The sequence below is a fragment of the Schistocerca cancellata genome, chromosome 3 (genome assembly GCF_023864275.1).
Source record: "Schistocerca cancellata isolate TAMUIC-IGC-003103 chromosome 3, iqSchCanc2.1, whole genome shotgun sequence".
Classification (NCBI taxonomy): Eukaryota; Metazoa; Arthropoda; class Insecta; order Orthoptera; family Acrididae; genus Schistocerca; species Schistocerca cancellata.
Window position 1 is genome coordinate 935,137,842 of NC_064628.1, and position 15,786 is coordinate 935,153,627.

Below are 15,786 nucleotides of genomic sequence, written 5' to 3' on the forward strand. Positions count from 1 at the left end.
GATCACACGCACGGCACAGCGGACACACCAGGAACCGCGGTGTTGGCCGCCGAATGGCGCTAGCTGCGCAGCATTTGTGCACCGCCGCCGTCAGTGTCAGCCAGTTTGCCGTGGCATACGGAGCTCCATCGCAGTCTTTAACACTGGTAGCATGCCGCGACAGCGTGGACGTGAACCGTATGTGCAGTTGACGGACTTTGAGCGAGGGCGTATAGTGGGCATGCGGGAGGCCGGGTGGACGTACCGCCGAATTGCTCAACACGTGGGGCGTGAGGTCTCCACAGTACATCGATGTTGTCGCCAGTGGTCGGCGGAAGGTGCAAGTGCCCGTCGACCTGGGACCGGACCGCAGCGACGCACGGATGCACGCCAAGACCGTAGGATCCTACGCAGTGCCGTACGGGACCGCACCGCCACTTCCCAGCAAATTAGGGACACTGTTGCTCCTGGGGTATCGGCGAGGACCATTCGCAACCGTCTCCATGAAGCTGGGCTACGGTCCCGCACACCGTTAGGCCGTCTTCCGCTCACGCACCAACATCGTGCAGCCCGCCTCCAGTGGTGTCGCGACAGGCGTGAATGGAGGGACGAATGGAGACGTGTCGTCTTCAGCGATGAGAGTCGCTTCTGCCTTGGTGCCAATGATGGTCGTATGCGTGTTTGGCGCCGTGCAGGTGAGCGCCACAATCAGGACTGCATACGACCGAGGCACACAGGGCCAACACCCGGCATCATGGTGTGGGGAGCGATCTCCTACACTGGCCGTACACCACTGGTGATCGTCGAGGGGACACTGAATACTGCACGGTACATCCAAACCGTCATCGAACCCATCGTTCTACCATTCCTAGACCGGCAAGGGAACTTGCTGTTCCAACAGGACAATGCACGTCCGCATGTATCCCGTGCCACCCAACGTGCTCTAGAAGGTGTACGTCAACTACCCTGGCCAGCAAGATCTCCGGATCTGTCCCACATTGAGCATGTTTGGGACTGGATGAAGCGTCGTCTCACGCGGTCTGCACGTCCAGCACGAACGCTGGTCCAACTGAGGCGCCAGGTGGAAATGGCATGGCAAGCCGTTCCACAGGACTACATCCAGCATCTCTACGATCGTCTCCATGGGAGAATAGCAGCCTGCATTGCTGTGAAAGGTGGATATACACTGTACTAGTGTCGACATTGTGCATGCTCTGTTGCCTGTGTCTATGTGCCTGTGGTTCTGTCAGTGTGATCATGTGATGTATCTGACCCCAGGAATGTGTCAATAAAGTTTCCCCTTCCTGGCACAATGAATTCACGGTGTTCTTATTTCAATTTGCAGGAGTGTACATAGTTTATTTTTCATATTGTTTGTGTCGAAATACCTTAGTTGCAATTTTAGTCTGCTTCCTCGGGCTGTGTACGTCCTGTAGCGGAATAACCAGCGTGCATGAGTGTCGTGCGGAGGACCTGGGTTCGGTTACCAGCACTGTCAGGATACTCATTGGTGGGAATAGTGGTATGCGGTGCACTCATCCTTATTAGGCCAAAAGAGGAGTCAACTGAATCTTAAATAGCGACTCCAAGGTATGGGAAGTTGACAACGGCCTGAAGAGCTGTGTGCTGACCACATGACCCTCCATATCGCATCCAATTGACGCCATATGGCAGAGGATGACACGGCGGACGGTCGGCATCACACGGTCCTCTGCGCATGACAGTGGAGCGCCCTTGTTATTTCCTTTCCGTGAGATGTGCATTGCGAAGAGTTGCCAAAGACTAGTTGAAAAAGATAGCAACGTAATAAGTTCAGCGTTTAGAATATTGGTCACCTCGTAGAAAGAGCACGCTTTGGGGCGTCGTATGGGGTGTACAACTGGTAGCAGGGACCACATGACCGTGACCTAAGTCCTGACAGGGAAATAGTGTGAATTTTGCCAGTGGGCAGCGTGTAACCGGTGCAGTAAGGTAGGCAGAAAGACGTTTCGCTCTTGGTCATATGTTGTCCACACCGTGAATGAAGTTTCCAGATTTGGTGTTGATAAAAACTGGAATGTCCAGTGTGTTTATAGGGAACGGTGTACCGTCCGCATGTACGTAATATGGAAACTGCGGTCGTAAAAAGGACCAGATTATAGTGTCACCCCTTTTCAGTGATAATCGGTTTTATATTGAATAGGAATTGTTCCTCACAGCGAAAGCAGGTGCACCTGAACCAATTTCTGAGCCAACATCGCGAAGAGAACTGTATGTAACAGACTTTAGGAGTCAGGTACGTCGCAAGTGGCTGTTGCTCAGTGACATATAAAGCTGCATTTCTACAATGGGCCAGGAAACACAAAAATTGGTACCTGCTCACTGGTGGCGTGTAGTGAGTCGCGATTTTGCCGCGAGCGCACTCACTGCTGAATGAGGCACTCAACCCATGACATGTGGAAGCGGTAGTTATGGCTGTAGGTCGTTGTGTCATATTTTAGGTGTGTTCTTTGGCACCTGATCATTAGTATCTGAGGATCCCAGGTGTGGTTCCCAGCTCGGTCAGAGATTTTCCCCACTCTGGGACTGCGTGTTGTGTTTCCCTTATCTTCGTATCGTCATACTTGACACTAAAATCGCTTGTACGGCGTCACATGGCCAATTTAGGCCTATGTCAGTTTATACCACTATTCGGCTTGACCCTGATGAATATTCTGAATTGTAGAAGCACACTGTCGTACCGTCTTTTCATTGTTGAGATGGCAGTGTTGAGATGTGCCAAAGGCTAATGAACATACACACACACACAGACGAGACAGAACATTACGAACACTTCCCACCCCGACGTTGGCTGCCGCACGGTAGCTTTGAGAGCACGTGACTGCTGGGTAACAAAACTATGTAAGCGGAGCAGTTAGGGATGGGGGATCACACTAGCGAGTATATGGGCTGCAAATGAGGATATCCATAGAGAATAACGACTTGGACAAACGGCGGATTATTTTACGCAGAGCCTGTGAACGAGTATCTCGAAAATGTTGAACCTGGTTAAATGTTAACTTGCTACTGTCATGAGCATCTACGGAAAAAGATAGATAGACAATGAAACTACCACTAGGCGTTAGATGGTTTGACGTCCACGACTCTTCACAGACCGTGGTGTTAGGAAGCTTTTCTGCTCTGTAAAGTAGGATAGATGGTGATTTGTGGGATCTCTTCAGAAAGAGCTCTGTGCTGATGCACTCACAAGTGTTTCGGACCATACCGTTCATCGTACGTTGTTGAACATGGAGTTCCGCAGCAAACTTCCACTATATATTCACATGTTGACGCAACGGCAGCGTCAATTACGATTACAGTTTGCCCAGGACCATCGGGATTCGACCGGCGATCAATCGAAACCTGTCTGCTCGTCGGGTGAATCACATTTTCGCTACAGTAGGTCGATGGTCCTCTTCATAAACGCCGTCATTGAGGTGAACGGCGGCTCGAAACTTGCAACGCTCCATTCACTCTGGCTGGTAGGAGCAGTATTATGCTATGGGAGACATTCTCCTGCGCTTGCATAGGGCCTGTGGTAGTAATCGAACATGCTAACAGCTGCGAACCACCTGCACCTCTCCATGCTTGATATGGTCCCCGACGGCGATGTCATGTCTCTGCCGTATAATTGTCCGTGTCAATCGTGCTACCATGCTACAGTGATTTGAGGAACATGATAGTGGAACTCACGTTGATGTCTCGGCGAACAAATACTCCTGATGTAAGTGCTATATATTACGGGGACAACTCTGTGTGATGCGCAATTGACAATTACATGTCACGGAAGGGGAACCCGCAAGTATAAAAGGAGACGAGGAGTACAGCATTGTCAGTACAGAAGCAGTCGACTGTAAGTGATGTGACTGTAAATGTAGGCGCGTAGGAACCATCACAGCCAAGCTAAGACCAATCGGACATCATATACTGACGCTAAGGGACAGTTGAGCATTGCTGAGGCTGTTCGTAAAATCCACATGCACGCAACAGAAGGAATCACCTGCGAGTTCAAAAGTGATATCAGTTCTTCAACTATCACAATGATAATTCATAGGATTTTACAAATAATGGCGTACAATGTTCCACCGGCTCTTCATAACCAACATATTTATTTAGTTTTGTGAACGACTGTTGAGGTTCTATAAAGAGCAACGTCTTTGGAAAGTACATGACTGGACCCGAATGATTTAGAGTGATGACTCACGCTATGACCTGAGGCAATCTGATGGATTCGTTTGGATTTGGCGAGTGTCTCGAGATCGTTACCTGCTACCGTGTGCCGTGCCAGCAGAGAAGTATGACGTGGAGACGATTGCCGTGTGGTGTCCTCACTGCACTCAAATAAACGCCAAATGCAGAAGTATGCGAAAACATTTTACACCCGCGCCTATTGCGCACAGTAGAGGAACGGTGTGCAGTCGACGCTTGTTTCTGTTTGCGTGACAGTTCAACTTATCATAAAGCAGCATATCTGTAGGATAATTTTTTGTGGACAATGAAATTACTGACATGTACAGGCGGCCCATATTCCATATCTCTGGAATGAATTAGAATGTCGACTTCGCTTGAGACCCTAGCGTCCGACATCGCTACCTTCTCTGGTTTCAGCTCTTGAAGGAAGAATCGACTGCGAGTGCTCGACAGGTGTTCAGACACCTCAGTGAAAGCTAGCTGTCACAAAGTGGAAGCGTGGACGCACCCCACATAATGTTTTCTAAAACTTGTCCAGTTACTTCTCATCGGTTAGTGCGTATCCGATTCCGAATCACCTCACATCAAACTACAGTTCCAGCAGAGCAGGCAGAGTTATTAGAGGCCAAACGTTTCCACGCTCAGTGCAGGAATTCTGCTCCGATACCATCACAATACTCTGCATAAATTGTCCTTATGTGTTCTGTTCCAATGGACTCCATAGATACTGTGTTCCCGTATCACATCCCAAAAGAAACTTAGTTTTACATTTCGTGTGATTTACAAAATCTTGAACTTATGAATCATCGCGTTCCTTTGAACAATAACTGTGCGCGAAATGCTCATAAAAGATGTCATAAAACTTGACGGTTGATTACCATTGGCAAGGGACGGGAACCCGATTATCCCGTTAATGTGACCTCAAGGAAAGCATCGAGGCCCGCCGACAGGAACATCGAAGGGCAAACCTCGCCGCACCACAAAGTTTCACGGCTACACGACGGATTCTCGGTAGGAGGGAAGGAGGGAGGGAGGGAGGGAGGGAGGGAGGAGTATGGAGATGAGAGGTGAAGTTTGGCCTCGAAGCAGCATAGTAGGCAATCTTGCCACAGAGGGCTTTACCATATGCACTAGAGAACCCGTTTTAGGCAGGGCCTAAGAAACTTAAATCGTAAATTACAGAGACTATACATTGCAGTTATGTAAGAAGAAACATATGTTATGGAACTAGAAAAGAATCGAAGACTCGTAACTTGACAGCACTGCTTAGTGTATTCATCTCTTGGTCTCCCTCTACGATTTTTACCCTCCACACTGCCCTCCAATGCTAAATTTGTGATCCCTTGATGCCTCAGAACATGTTCTACTAACCGGTCCCTCCTTTTTGTCAAGTTGTGCCACATACTCCTCTCCAATCCTATTCAATACTTCATCATTAGTTATGTGATCTACCCATCTAATCTTCAGCATTCTTCTGTAGCACCACATTTCGAAAGCTTCTATTCTCTTCTTGTCCAAACTATTTATCGTCCATATTTCACTTCCATACATGGCTACACTCCATGCAAATACTTTCAGAAACGACTTCCTGACACTTAAATCTATACTCGATGTTATAAAACTTCTCTTCTTCAGAAACGCTTTCCTTGCCATTGCCAGTCTACATTTTATATCCTCTCCACTTCGACCACCATCAGTTATTTTGCTCCCCAAATACCAAAACTTCTTTACTAGTATAACTGTCTCATTTCCTAATCTAATTCCCTCAGCATCACCCGACTTAATTCGACCACATTCCATTATCCTCGTTTTGCTTTTGTTGATGTTCATCTTATATCCTCCTTTAAAGACACTGTCCATTCCGTTCAACTGCTCTTCCAAGTCCTTTGCTGTCTCTGATAGAATTACAATGTCATCGGCGAACCTCAAAGTTTTTATTTCTTCTCCATGGATTTTAATACCTACTTCGAACTTTTCTTTTGTTTCAAAAAAATGGTTCAAATGGCTCTGAGCACTATGGGACTCAACTGCTGAGGTCATTAGTCCCCTAGAACTTAGAACTAGTTAAACCTAACTAACCTAAGGACATCACACACATCCATGCCCGAGGCAGGATTCGAACCTGCGACCGTAGCGGTCTCGCGGTTCCAGACTGCAGCGTCAGAGCCGCGCGGCCACTTCGGCCGGCTCTTTTGTTTCCTTTACTGCTTGCTCAATATACATATTGAATAACATCGGGGAGAGGCTACAACCCTGTCTCACTCCCTTCCCAACCACTGCTTCCCTTTCATGTCCCTCGACTCTTATAACTGCCATCTAGTTGTAAAAATTATAAATAGCCTTTCGCTAACTGTATTTTACCCCTGCCACCTTCAGAATTTGAAAGAGAGTATTCCAGTCCACATTGTCAAAAGCTTTCTCTAAGTCTAGAAATGCTAGAAACGTAGGTTTGCTTTTCCTTAATCTTTCTTCTAAGATAAGTCGTAAGGTCAGTATTGCCTCACGTGTTCCAATATTTCTACGGAATCCAAACTGATCTTTCCCGAGGTCGGCTTCTACCAGTTTTTCCATTCGTCTGTAAAGAATTCGCGTAGTATTTTGCAGCTGTGACTTATTAAACTGATAGTTCGGTAATTTTCACATCTGTCAACACCTGCTTTCTTTGGGATTGGAATTATTATATTCTTCTTGAAGTCTGAGGGTATTTCGCCTGTCTCATACATCTTGCTCATCGGATGGTAGAATTTTGTCAGGACTGGCTCTCCCAAGGCCATCAGTAGTTCTAATGGAATGTTGTCTACTACCGGGGCCTTGTTCGACTCAGGCCTTTCAGTGCTCTGTCAAACTGTTCAAGCAGTATCTTATCTCCCATTTCATCTTCGTCTACATCCTCTTCCATTTCCATAAAATTGTCCTCAAGTACATCGCCCTTGTATAGACCCTCCTTCCACCTCTCTGCTTTCCCTTCTTGCTTAGAACTGGGTTTCCATCTGATATTCATACAAGTGGTTCTCTTTTCTCCAAAGGTCTTTTTAATTTTCCTGTAGGCAGTATCTATCTTACCCCTAGTGAGATAAGCCTCTACATCCTTAAATTTGTCCTCTAGCCATGCCTGCTTAGCCATTTTGCACTTCCTGTCCATCTCATTTTTGAGACCGTCTGTATTCATTTTGCCTGCTGTATTTACTGCATTTTTATATTTTCTCCTTTCATCAATTAAGTTCAATATTTCTTCTGTAACACAAGGATTTCTACTACCCCTCGTCTTTTTACCTACTTGATCCTCTGCTGCCTTCACTACTTCATCCCTCAGAGCTACCCAATCTTCTTCTACTGTATTTCTTTCCCCCATTCCTGTCAATTGTTCCCCTATGCTGTCCCTGAAACTGTGTACAACCTCTGGTTTAGACAGTTTATCCAAGTCCCATCTCCTTAAATTCCCACCTATTTGCAATTTCTTCAGTCTTAATCTACAGTTCATAAGCAATAGATTGTGGTCAGAGTCCACATCTGTCCTTGGAAATGTCTTACAATTTAAAACCTGGTTCCTAAATCTCTGTATTACCATTATATAATCTATCTGATACCTTCTAGTATCTCCTGGATTCTTCCATGTATACAACCTTCTTTCATACGCTACAAAAATAGCATCCACCTAATGGAAATTGTTAACGTTGCTTAAAACCTGTCCCTGTATGTCTGTTCTAAATAGGCCATATTGCACGTGGCAGATGCCCTTCAGATCAAAATCAGCGATGAAATGCGATAAATCTGTGAAGATAAAGACGTCAGCGGCGATGCGTCAGCGACGAAAGGGGCTTTGACGACGAAAATGAGGGCTTGTTAGTTCAAAGTAGCAGAAATCGTCCAGCTTCGTCCCTTTTTATACGATAAATACTTGTCAAACATTAAACACCTTTTTTCTCGAAACCATGTTTTTCGGCATAGACAGCGTGCCCACGCTGCAGTTTTCATCCGATTTGAATGATTTTTCGTCCCCCATGAAGCAAATTGACTTCTCTTCAACTAATCGTAGCCGACTTTTTATGTCGATATTTAGTTTTTTCGGCAAAAAATTCGGGTCCAAATAATGCAATTTTTTTTTCAAACATCTATAATTACGCAATTTTTTTTGTAGGTCCCTACAATGAATTAAAATTACATCTTCAAAAAACAAACAATGGAAAATCCACGATGGAATGTAACAACATTATGAAAAGAAAAGTTGCTACTACCATATACAGGTAGCATACATGCTGAATCGTAGATAGGCACAACAAAAAGACTGTCACAATATGAGGATTCGGCCAACAAGTCTTTGTGGAAAACAGATGACACACACACACACACACACACACACTCACACACACATACATTAAATAAGTTTAATGTGTATTGTCCAACGGCGACACTTTCGTGAAATTGGAAATTTGTCGTAAATTATATCGGACCAAATTGCTGAGGTCAGCACTCCCTTGGCTTACACACTACTTAATCTAACTTAAACTAAGTTACGCCAAGGACAACACACACTCCCGTGCCCGAGGGATGACTCGAACCTCCGCCGGGGATAGCCGTGAGAACCGTGACAAGGCGCCTAAGACAGCCCGGCCAATTTCGCGAGCACAACAACATAGGCAGCGAACAATGCTATAGTCCATAAAATCTTCTTTAAATAGTGCTCTGAAGCCCATGTAAAAGACATTTCGAATTGAAACCACGACCAGCTGCTTAACCATTTTGTTGTTTTCCAGCTAGTTTCGACACTGGCATCGTCTTGCGGACGCTGCTGCTCATCTTTTGTGTACACTTTCTGACAAAAAAAAGTGACGCACCCAGATGACATAATCGGATGTCAGTGAAACTCCGTACACGTACACACCATCGACTGGTATGTAAATGAGATAGCGCTGTCAGTACCTGACAGCGTTCGAGATGGGCCTCAGTGGTCTTCCACTTGGTCACCTAGTCGAACCATGCAACATCGAGATTTGTGGAGCATTCGGATGTGACAGTGGTCCGGTGATGGACTGCATGGAGACTTGAGGGCAAGCATACTTGTCGTGAAGGTTCCGCTGGACCACGTTTGACCGCCACAGCAGTGGATCACCTTATTGTTCGCGAAACACATCGAAACGTTTTTATATCCACACCTGCCCTCCGAGAAGAAGTAATGAACTGCGTGCTTCATTCTGTGTCGTAACGCACCATTTGTGATAGACTAGTAGCAGTCGAAATAGAGAATTAAGGACCTGTGTTTAAGGATGCTATTAACACCACAACACGAACGGTTGTGTTTGTAGAGGTGCTGTGATCCTAAAGCTTTGATCAACAGCTTTTCATTGTGTTCAGCGATTGTGAACTGCGGTTCTACACAAACTGGATGATAATCAGATGGGAGAACGGCTGCGACAAGGGGAATTGTACCATTCTCCAATGTTCTGGACAACACAGCTTTGTTATTCCTGTGTTGTGGTGTGGGGAGGTGCAACGTCATGTCACGGATGATAGTGAACTGCGGAACGCTGACGGCACAACGTAACTTCATGGACATACTACGTCCTCACACGTCTTCTCACGTCGGGCAGTTTCGTTTGCTCCTCAATTTCTGTGTGTTCCAAACTATTTGTCAGGCAGTGTATATTGAAGACGCATGAGCTGTAACGCCACCTTGTGGAACACCCGATGTTACTTTCGCTTCTGTTGAACATTAGCTGTCTGGCATAACGTACTGGGTTCAATTAATCAAATATTCCTCGAGCCAGGCACATATTTGTGAGAACGCTCCGTGGTATCTTATCTTGGTTAGCTGTCGAGCGTCTTCACAAATCCAGGAAGACGATGTTTACCTGGTGATGTGCATCTGTTGTCGGTGGCATTTCCTGCATTTTGGCCCGATCCACGAACGATGGCAGTTCGCGCATAATGTTGGCGATTCCAAGCGACAGTTGCAGCGCACGCATGGGCGTGCTCCCTGCTTGAAGAAAGCGTATATCCTGCAAATTATGTCTCTCGGTTACCTCTCCAGAGTTTATGATGTACCTCCACTATCAGTGAAGACAAGTCGCAACAAATGGAATAGAAATTCACTAAACAGCTCGCTACGATCACGTTTAGTGCTTTCATTGCTATAGCATTCGCAGCAGAGTGCTCAGAACACTTTTGAACGCTCATTGACTGTCGGAGAATGCGTCAGGTAGATGCGCAGAACAAGCCTAAACTCGACCACCATCGTTCGTGACTCCAACTGTAGTAGTTTTATCCTGTGAATCCGGGAAGTTTCCTTAAGAGTAATTTGTTTTCGTGCAGGCTCGCCATAATGTTTGAGCTCAGAATCAGCTGCAGCACAGCGACACTTGTCAGCAGTGCTGTGCATCCGTTTTGTGACCCTGTCTTGCAAAGAGAGGGTGGCGTGCGCTCTTTCCGATCGACGATGGACAGTTCGCTTCGCTGGCTATTCTCTATAAATACGGGCTAGAAAAGAAGCCAAGTCCGTGACGTTTTCTGTGTAAAGTGTAGCTGGAACCCCGCCAGGGTCTGGTGCCTTCGTCGCTTTAAGCAGTGTTAATCGTTTTTCAATACCAGCAGTGCTATTATCGATATCTCTCATTTGAGAGTCTGTGCGGCGGTCAGCCATTCATACTCTACAATCTTCTCGCTAAGATGGGAGATGCAGTCTAGGGAGAAAATTTTGGCACAGCACAGAGAGGTGTTGAGTCGACAAAAGCAACTTGGACTTGTGATCCTTGGGAGAGCCTGCGGCGAGCAAACTGTACCACCTATTATAAAATACACAATGAAGAGCCGAGAAAAGTGGTACAGCTGCCTAATATCGTATAAGAGCCCCGCGAGCACGCAGAAGTGCTTCTATAGGACATGCCATGGACTCGGCTAATGTCTGAAGAAGTGCTGGACGGAACTGACACCATGAATAATGCAGGGCTGTCCATAAATCCGTAAGAGTATGACGGGGTTGGAATCTCTTCAGAACAGCATGTTGCAAGGTATCTCAATTATGATCAATAATGTTCATGCCTGGGGAGTTTGGTGGTCAACGGATGAGTTTAAACTTATAATCGTGTTCCTGAAGCCACGATGTAGCAATTTTTGACGTGTGAGGGTGTAGCGTTGTCCTGCTGTAATTGCCCAACTTCGTCGGAATGCACAATGGACAGGAACGGATGCTTACGTACGTGTCACCTGTCAGAGTCGTTTCTAGACGTATCAGGGGTCCCATATCACTCCAACTGCACACGCCCAACACTATTACAGAGCCTCCACCAGCTTGAACAGTCCCTTGCTGACACGCAGGGTCCATGGATTCATGATGTTGTGTCCATATCCGTACAAGTCCATCCACTCGATACAATTTGAAACGAGACTCGTGCGACCAGGCAACGTGTTTCCAGTCATCAACAGTACAATGTCGGAGTTGACGGGCCATGGCGAGGTGTAAGGTTTGTGTCATGCAGTCATCAAGGGTACACGACCGGGCCTTCGGCTCCGAATACCCATATCGATGATGTTTCGTTGAATGGTTCGCAGGCTGACACTTTTTGATGGCCCAGCATTCAAATCTGCAGCAATTCACGGAAGGGTCGTACTTCCCTCCCGTTGAACGATTCTCTCCAGTCATCGTCGGTCTCGTTCTTGCAGCCTCTTTTTCCAGCCGCAGTGACGTCGGGGATCTGATGTTTTACCGGATTCCCGATATTCACGGTACACTCGTGAAATGGTCGTACGGGAAAATCCCCAATTCATCGCTACCTCGGAGATGCTGTGTTCCAACGCTCGTGCACGGTCTGTAACACCACATTCAATCTCACTTAAATCTTGATAAGCTGCTATTGTAGCAGCAGTAACCGATCCAATAACTGCGCCAAACAGTTGTTGTCTTACACATGCGTTGCCGACGGCAGCGCCTTATTCTGCCTCTTTACATACCTCTGTATTTGAATACGCATGCCTATACCAGTTTCTTTGGCGCTTCAGTGTACAAGGTGGTTATAATTAAACTTTCGCTACTTCAGGCAGTGGAGACGGAAAATTATCCACCGCGTGGGTACGCAACAGAATAGGACAGATGTTCACATTGTGCGCTGCAGGTTCTGCATTGTTAGCAGTGTTAGTTTCATGACTTGCAGGTACGCGCAGGTTGGCTTCTGGTACCGCGACGTACACTGAAACACGGGCATCAGTGTAGATTATAGTTGCAGAAAGTCAACAGAAGTCTCAACAAGATGAGCAGGACGTTCCTTGTGAAGCTGTTATATATATATATATATATATATATATATATATATATATATATATATATATATATATATATATATACACTCCTGGAAATGGAAAAAAGAACACATTGACACCGGTGTGTCAGACCCACCATACTAGCTCCGGACACTGCGAGAGGGCTGTACAAGCAATGATCACACGCACGGCACAGCGGACACACCAGGAACCGCGGTGTTGGCCGTCGAATGGCGCTAGCTGCGCAGCATTTGTGCACCGCCGCCGTCAGTGTCAGCCAGTTTGCCGTGGCATACGGAGCTCCATCGCAGTCTTTAACACTGGTAGCGTGCCGCGACAGCGTGGGCGTGACCCGTATGTGCAGTTGACGGACTTTGAGCGAGGGCGTATAGTGGGCATGCGGGAGGCCGGGTGGACGTACCGCCGAATTGCTCAACACGTGGGGCGTGAGGTCTCCGCAGTACATCGATGTTGTCGCCAGTGGTCGGCGGAAGGTGCACCTGCCCGTCGACCTGGGACCGGACCGCAGCGACGCACGGATGCACGCCAAGACCGTAGGATCCTACGCAGTGCCGTAGGGGACCGCACCGCCACTTCCCAGCAAATTAGGGACACTGTTGCTCCTGGGGTATCGGCGAGGACCATTCGCAACCGTCTCCATGAAGCTGGGCTGCGGTCCCGCACACCGTTAGGCCGTCTTCCGCTCACGCCCCAACATCGTGCAGCCCGCCTCCAGTGGTGTCGCGACAGGCGTGAATGGAGGGACGAATGGAGACGTGTCATCTTCAGCGATGAGAGTCGCTTCTGCCTTGGTGCCAATGATGGTCGTATGCGTGTTTGGCGCCGTGCAGGTGAGCGCCACAATCAGGACTGCATACGACCGAGGCACACAGGGCCAACACCCGGCATCATGGTGTGGGGAGCGATCTCCTACACTGGCCGTACACCACTGGTGATCGTCGAGGGGACACTGAATAGTGCACGGTACATCCAAACCGTCATCGAACCCATCGTTCTACCATTCCTAGACCGGCAAGGGAACTTGCTGTTCGTACAGGACAATGCACGTCCGCATGTATCCCGTGCCACCCAACGTGCTCTAGAAGGTGTAAGTCAACTACCCTGGCCAGCAAGATCTCCGGATCTGTCCCCCATTGAGCATGTTTGGGACTGGATGAAGCGTCGTCTCACGCGGTCTGCACGTCCAGCACGAACGCTGGTCCAACTGAGGCGCCAGGTGGAAATGGCATGGCAAGCCGTTCCACAGGACTACATCAAGCATCTCTACGATCGTCTCCATGGGAGAATAGCAGCCTGCATTGCTGCGAAAGGTGGATATACACTGTACTAGTGCCGACATTGTGCATGCTCTGTTGCCTGTGTCTATGTGCCTGTGGTTCTGTCAGTGTGATCATGTGATGTATCTGACCCCAGGAATGTGTCAATAAAGTTCCCCTTCCTGGGACAATGAATTCACGGTGTTCTTATTTCAATTTCCAGGAGTATATATATATATTAAAAATACTGCCATAGTGCTGCTTTTCGTAGCGAGTATCGACCCAAAAGAGGAATGCTGTAAAGTCCTCTTTCTGCGCTTGGGTTGTAGAACATGATTCGTAAGTTCGAATTAACTGGCGATTTGGGAATTGTTCCTGCGTGAGATTGACGGAACATTGCGCAACAAACTGTTGAAGGAGGTAGTGTTGCCTTGGCTGAGAATGCTGGAGGCAATGTGCGATCTTCAAGCAATGCGCGAGTTGTGTAACGACAGCTGAACATTCCATGGTTCTTCATTGTTTCGGGCAGCAGTACGGCAGTCTATATTTCGGTGTCAGGCTATCGTCGACGCAAATGGTCGTGACGCTGAGCAACTTTATAAAGCTGGAACGTAAACATGGCACGCAGTAAACAAATGTTACCCTATCAGGAGTAAATTAAAATGTGTGTCCTTCTATGGTTCGTACGTTAATTTGCTTTCTCATATCCTTACAAATTTTTCCACAAAATTCTCTTTTCCTACCATGACTTGGGGTCCCTCTCAAGTAGCGAAAGTTTAATTATAACCACCCTGTATCTGAAACCGATGAAACACTCGTAATTCATCAACAAAAAGGGTTCAAAATGGTTCAAATGGCTCTGAGCACTATGGGACTTAACTACTGAGGTCATCAGTCCCCTAGAACTTAGAACTACTTAAACCTAACTAACCTAAGGACATCACACACATCCATGCCCGAGGCACGATTCGAACCTGCGACCGTAGCGGTCACGCGGTTCCAAACTGACGCGTTTAGAACCGCACGGCCACACCGGCCGGCAACAAAAAGGGTCAATGATGACAAGTGTGAACCATCAATTTAGTAAGACATGGTTGCAGAAGACTGCAGAATACTCTGTCTGTTGTAGAGCGTCGAATTCATTCTGGAAACATCCCCCAGGCTATAGCTAAGCCGTATCTCCGCAATATCCTTTTTCCCAGAAATGCTGGTTTCGCAGAAGTAGTTCTGTGAAGTTTGGAAAGCAGGAGATGAGGTACTGCCGGAAGGTGAGCTGTTGGAACTGGTTCTGAGCCTTGTTCGGGCAAAACAATCCACGTTTGGCGGCATTGCGTGCTGAGTTCCGCAGTGTGCAGCGTATCGTTTGTTTACTGCGGAGCGTCTTTTGTGCCGCAGCGAAGTGCAGACAGAACTTTGAGTACCATATCTTCCGAAAGGAGAGAAAGCTTTAAATTAACTCTTTTTTGACAAAGAGAGAGAGAGAGAGAGAGAGAGAGAGAGAGAGAGAGAGAGAGAATAAACCGCCACTGCGTATTACGGTATTAATCTTCTGTATCATATAGATTTCCACATTTATGCCATTATCAGGTACAATGGAAAAAGTTCTTCGACCATGAACATGTCATGTCTGTTAAGGCAGTCCAAAGCAGGTAAACAAGACTAACACATGGCTTTAAAGCAACTGTTAGTCTCGCTTACCTGTTTTGGAATGTTAAGACACGACTTAGTCTTATTCATCGGCTATGAATTGCCTTAACAGACTTGACATGTTAATGGTCTTAGAACGTTTAGCGTTGTACTTGATAATGGCATAAAATTCGACCCGAAATCTAGACAGCACAGAAGATAAATACAGTAACACACAGTGAAATGGCGGTTTATTTTCTCAAAAACTGCATGACTGTGGCTTCATAGTAACCGAAACTTTAATTGAAATTCAGTTTTGAATGGAACACCGGAAGCTCTACCCCTCACGCTATTTGCAAATGGGTGATTAATGACGTACCGTTGCTTGATGTGAAACTGTTGGGTACTCAAATTCACAATACTGTGGATAGTGTGTATGAAAAAT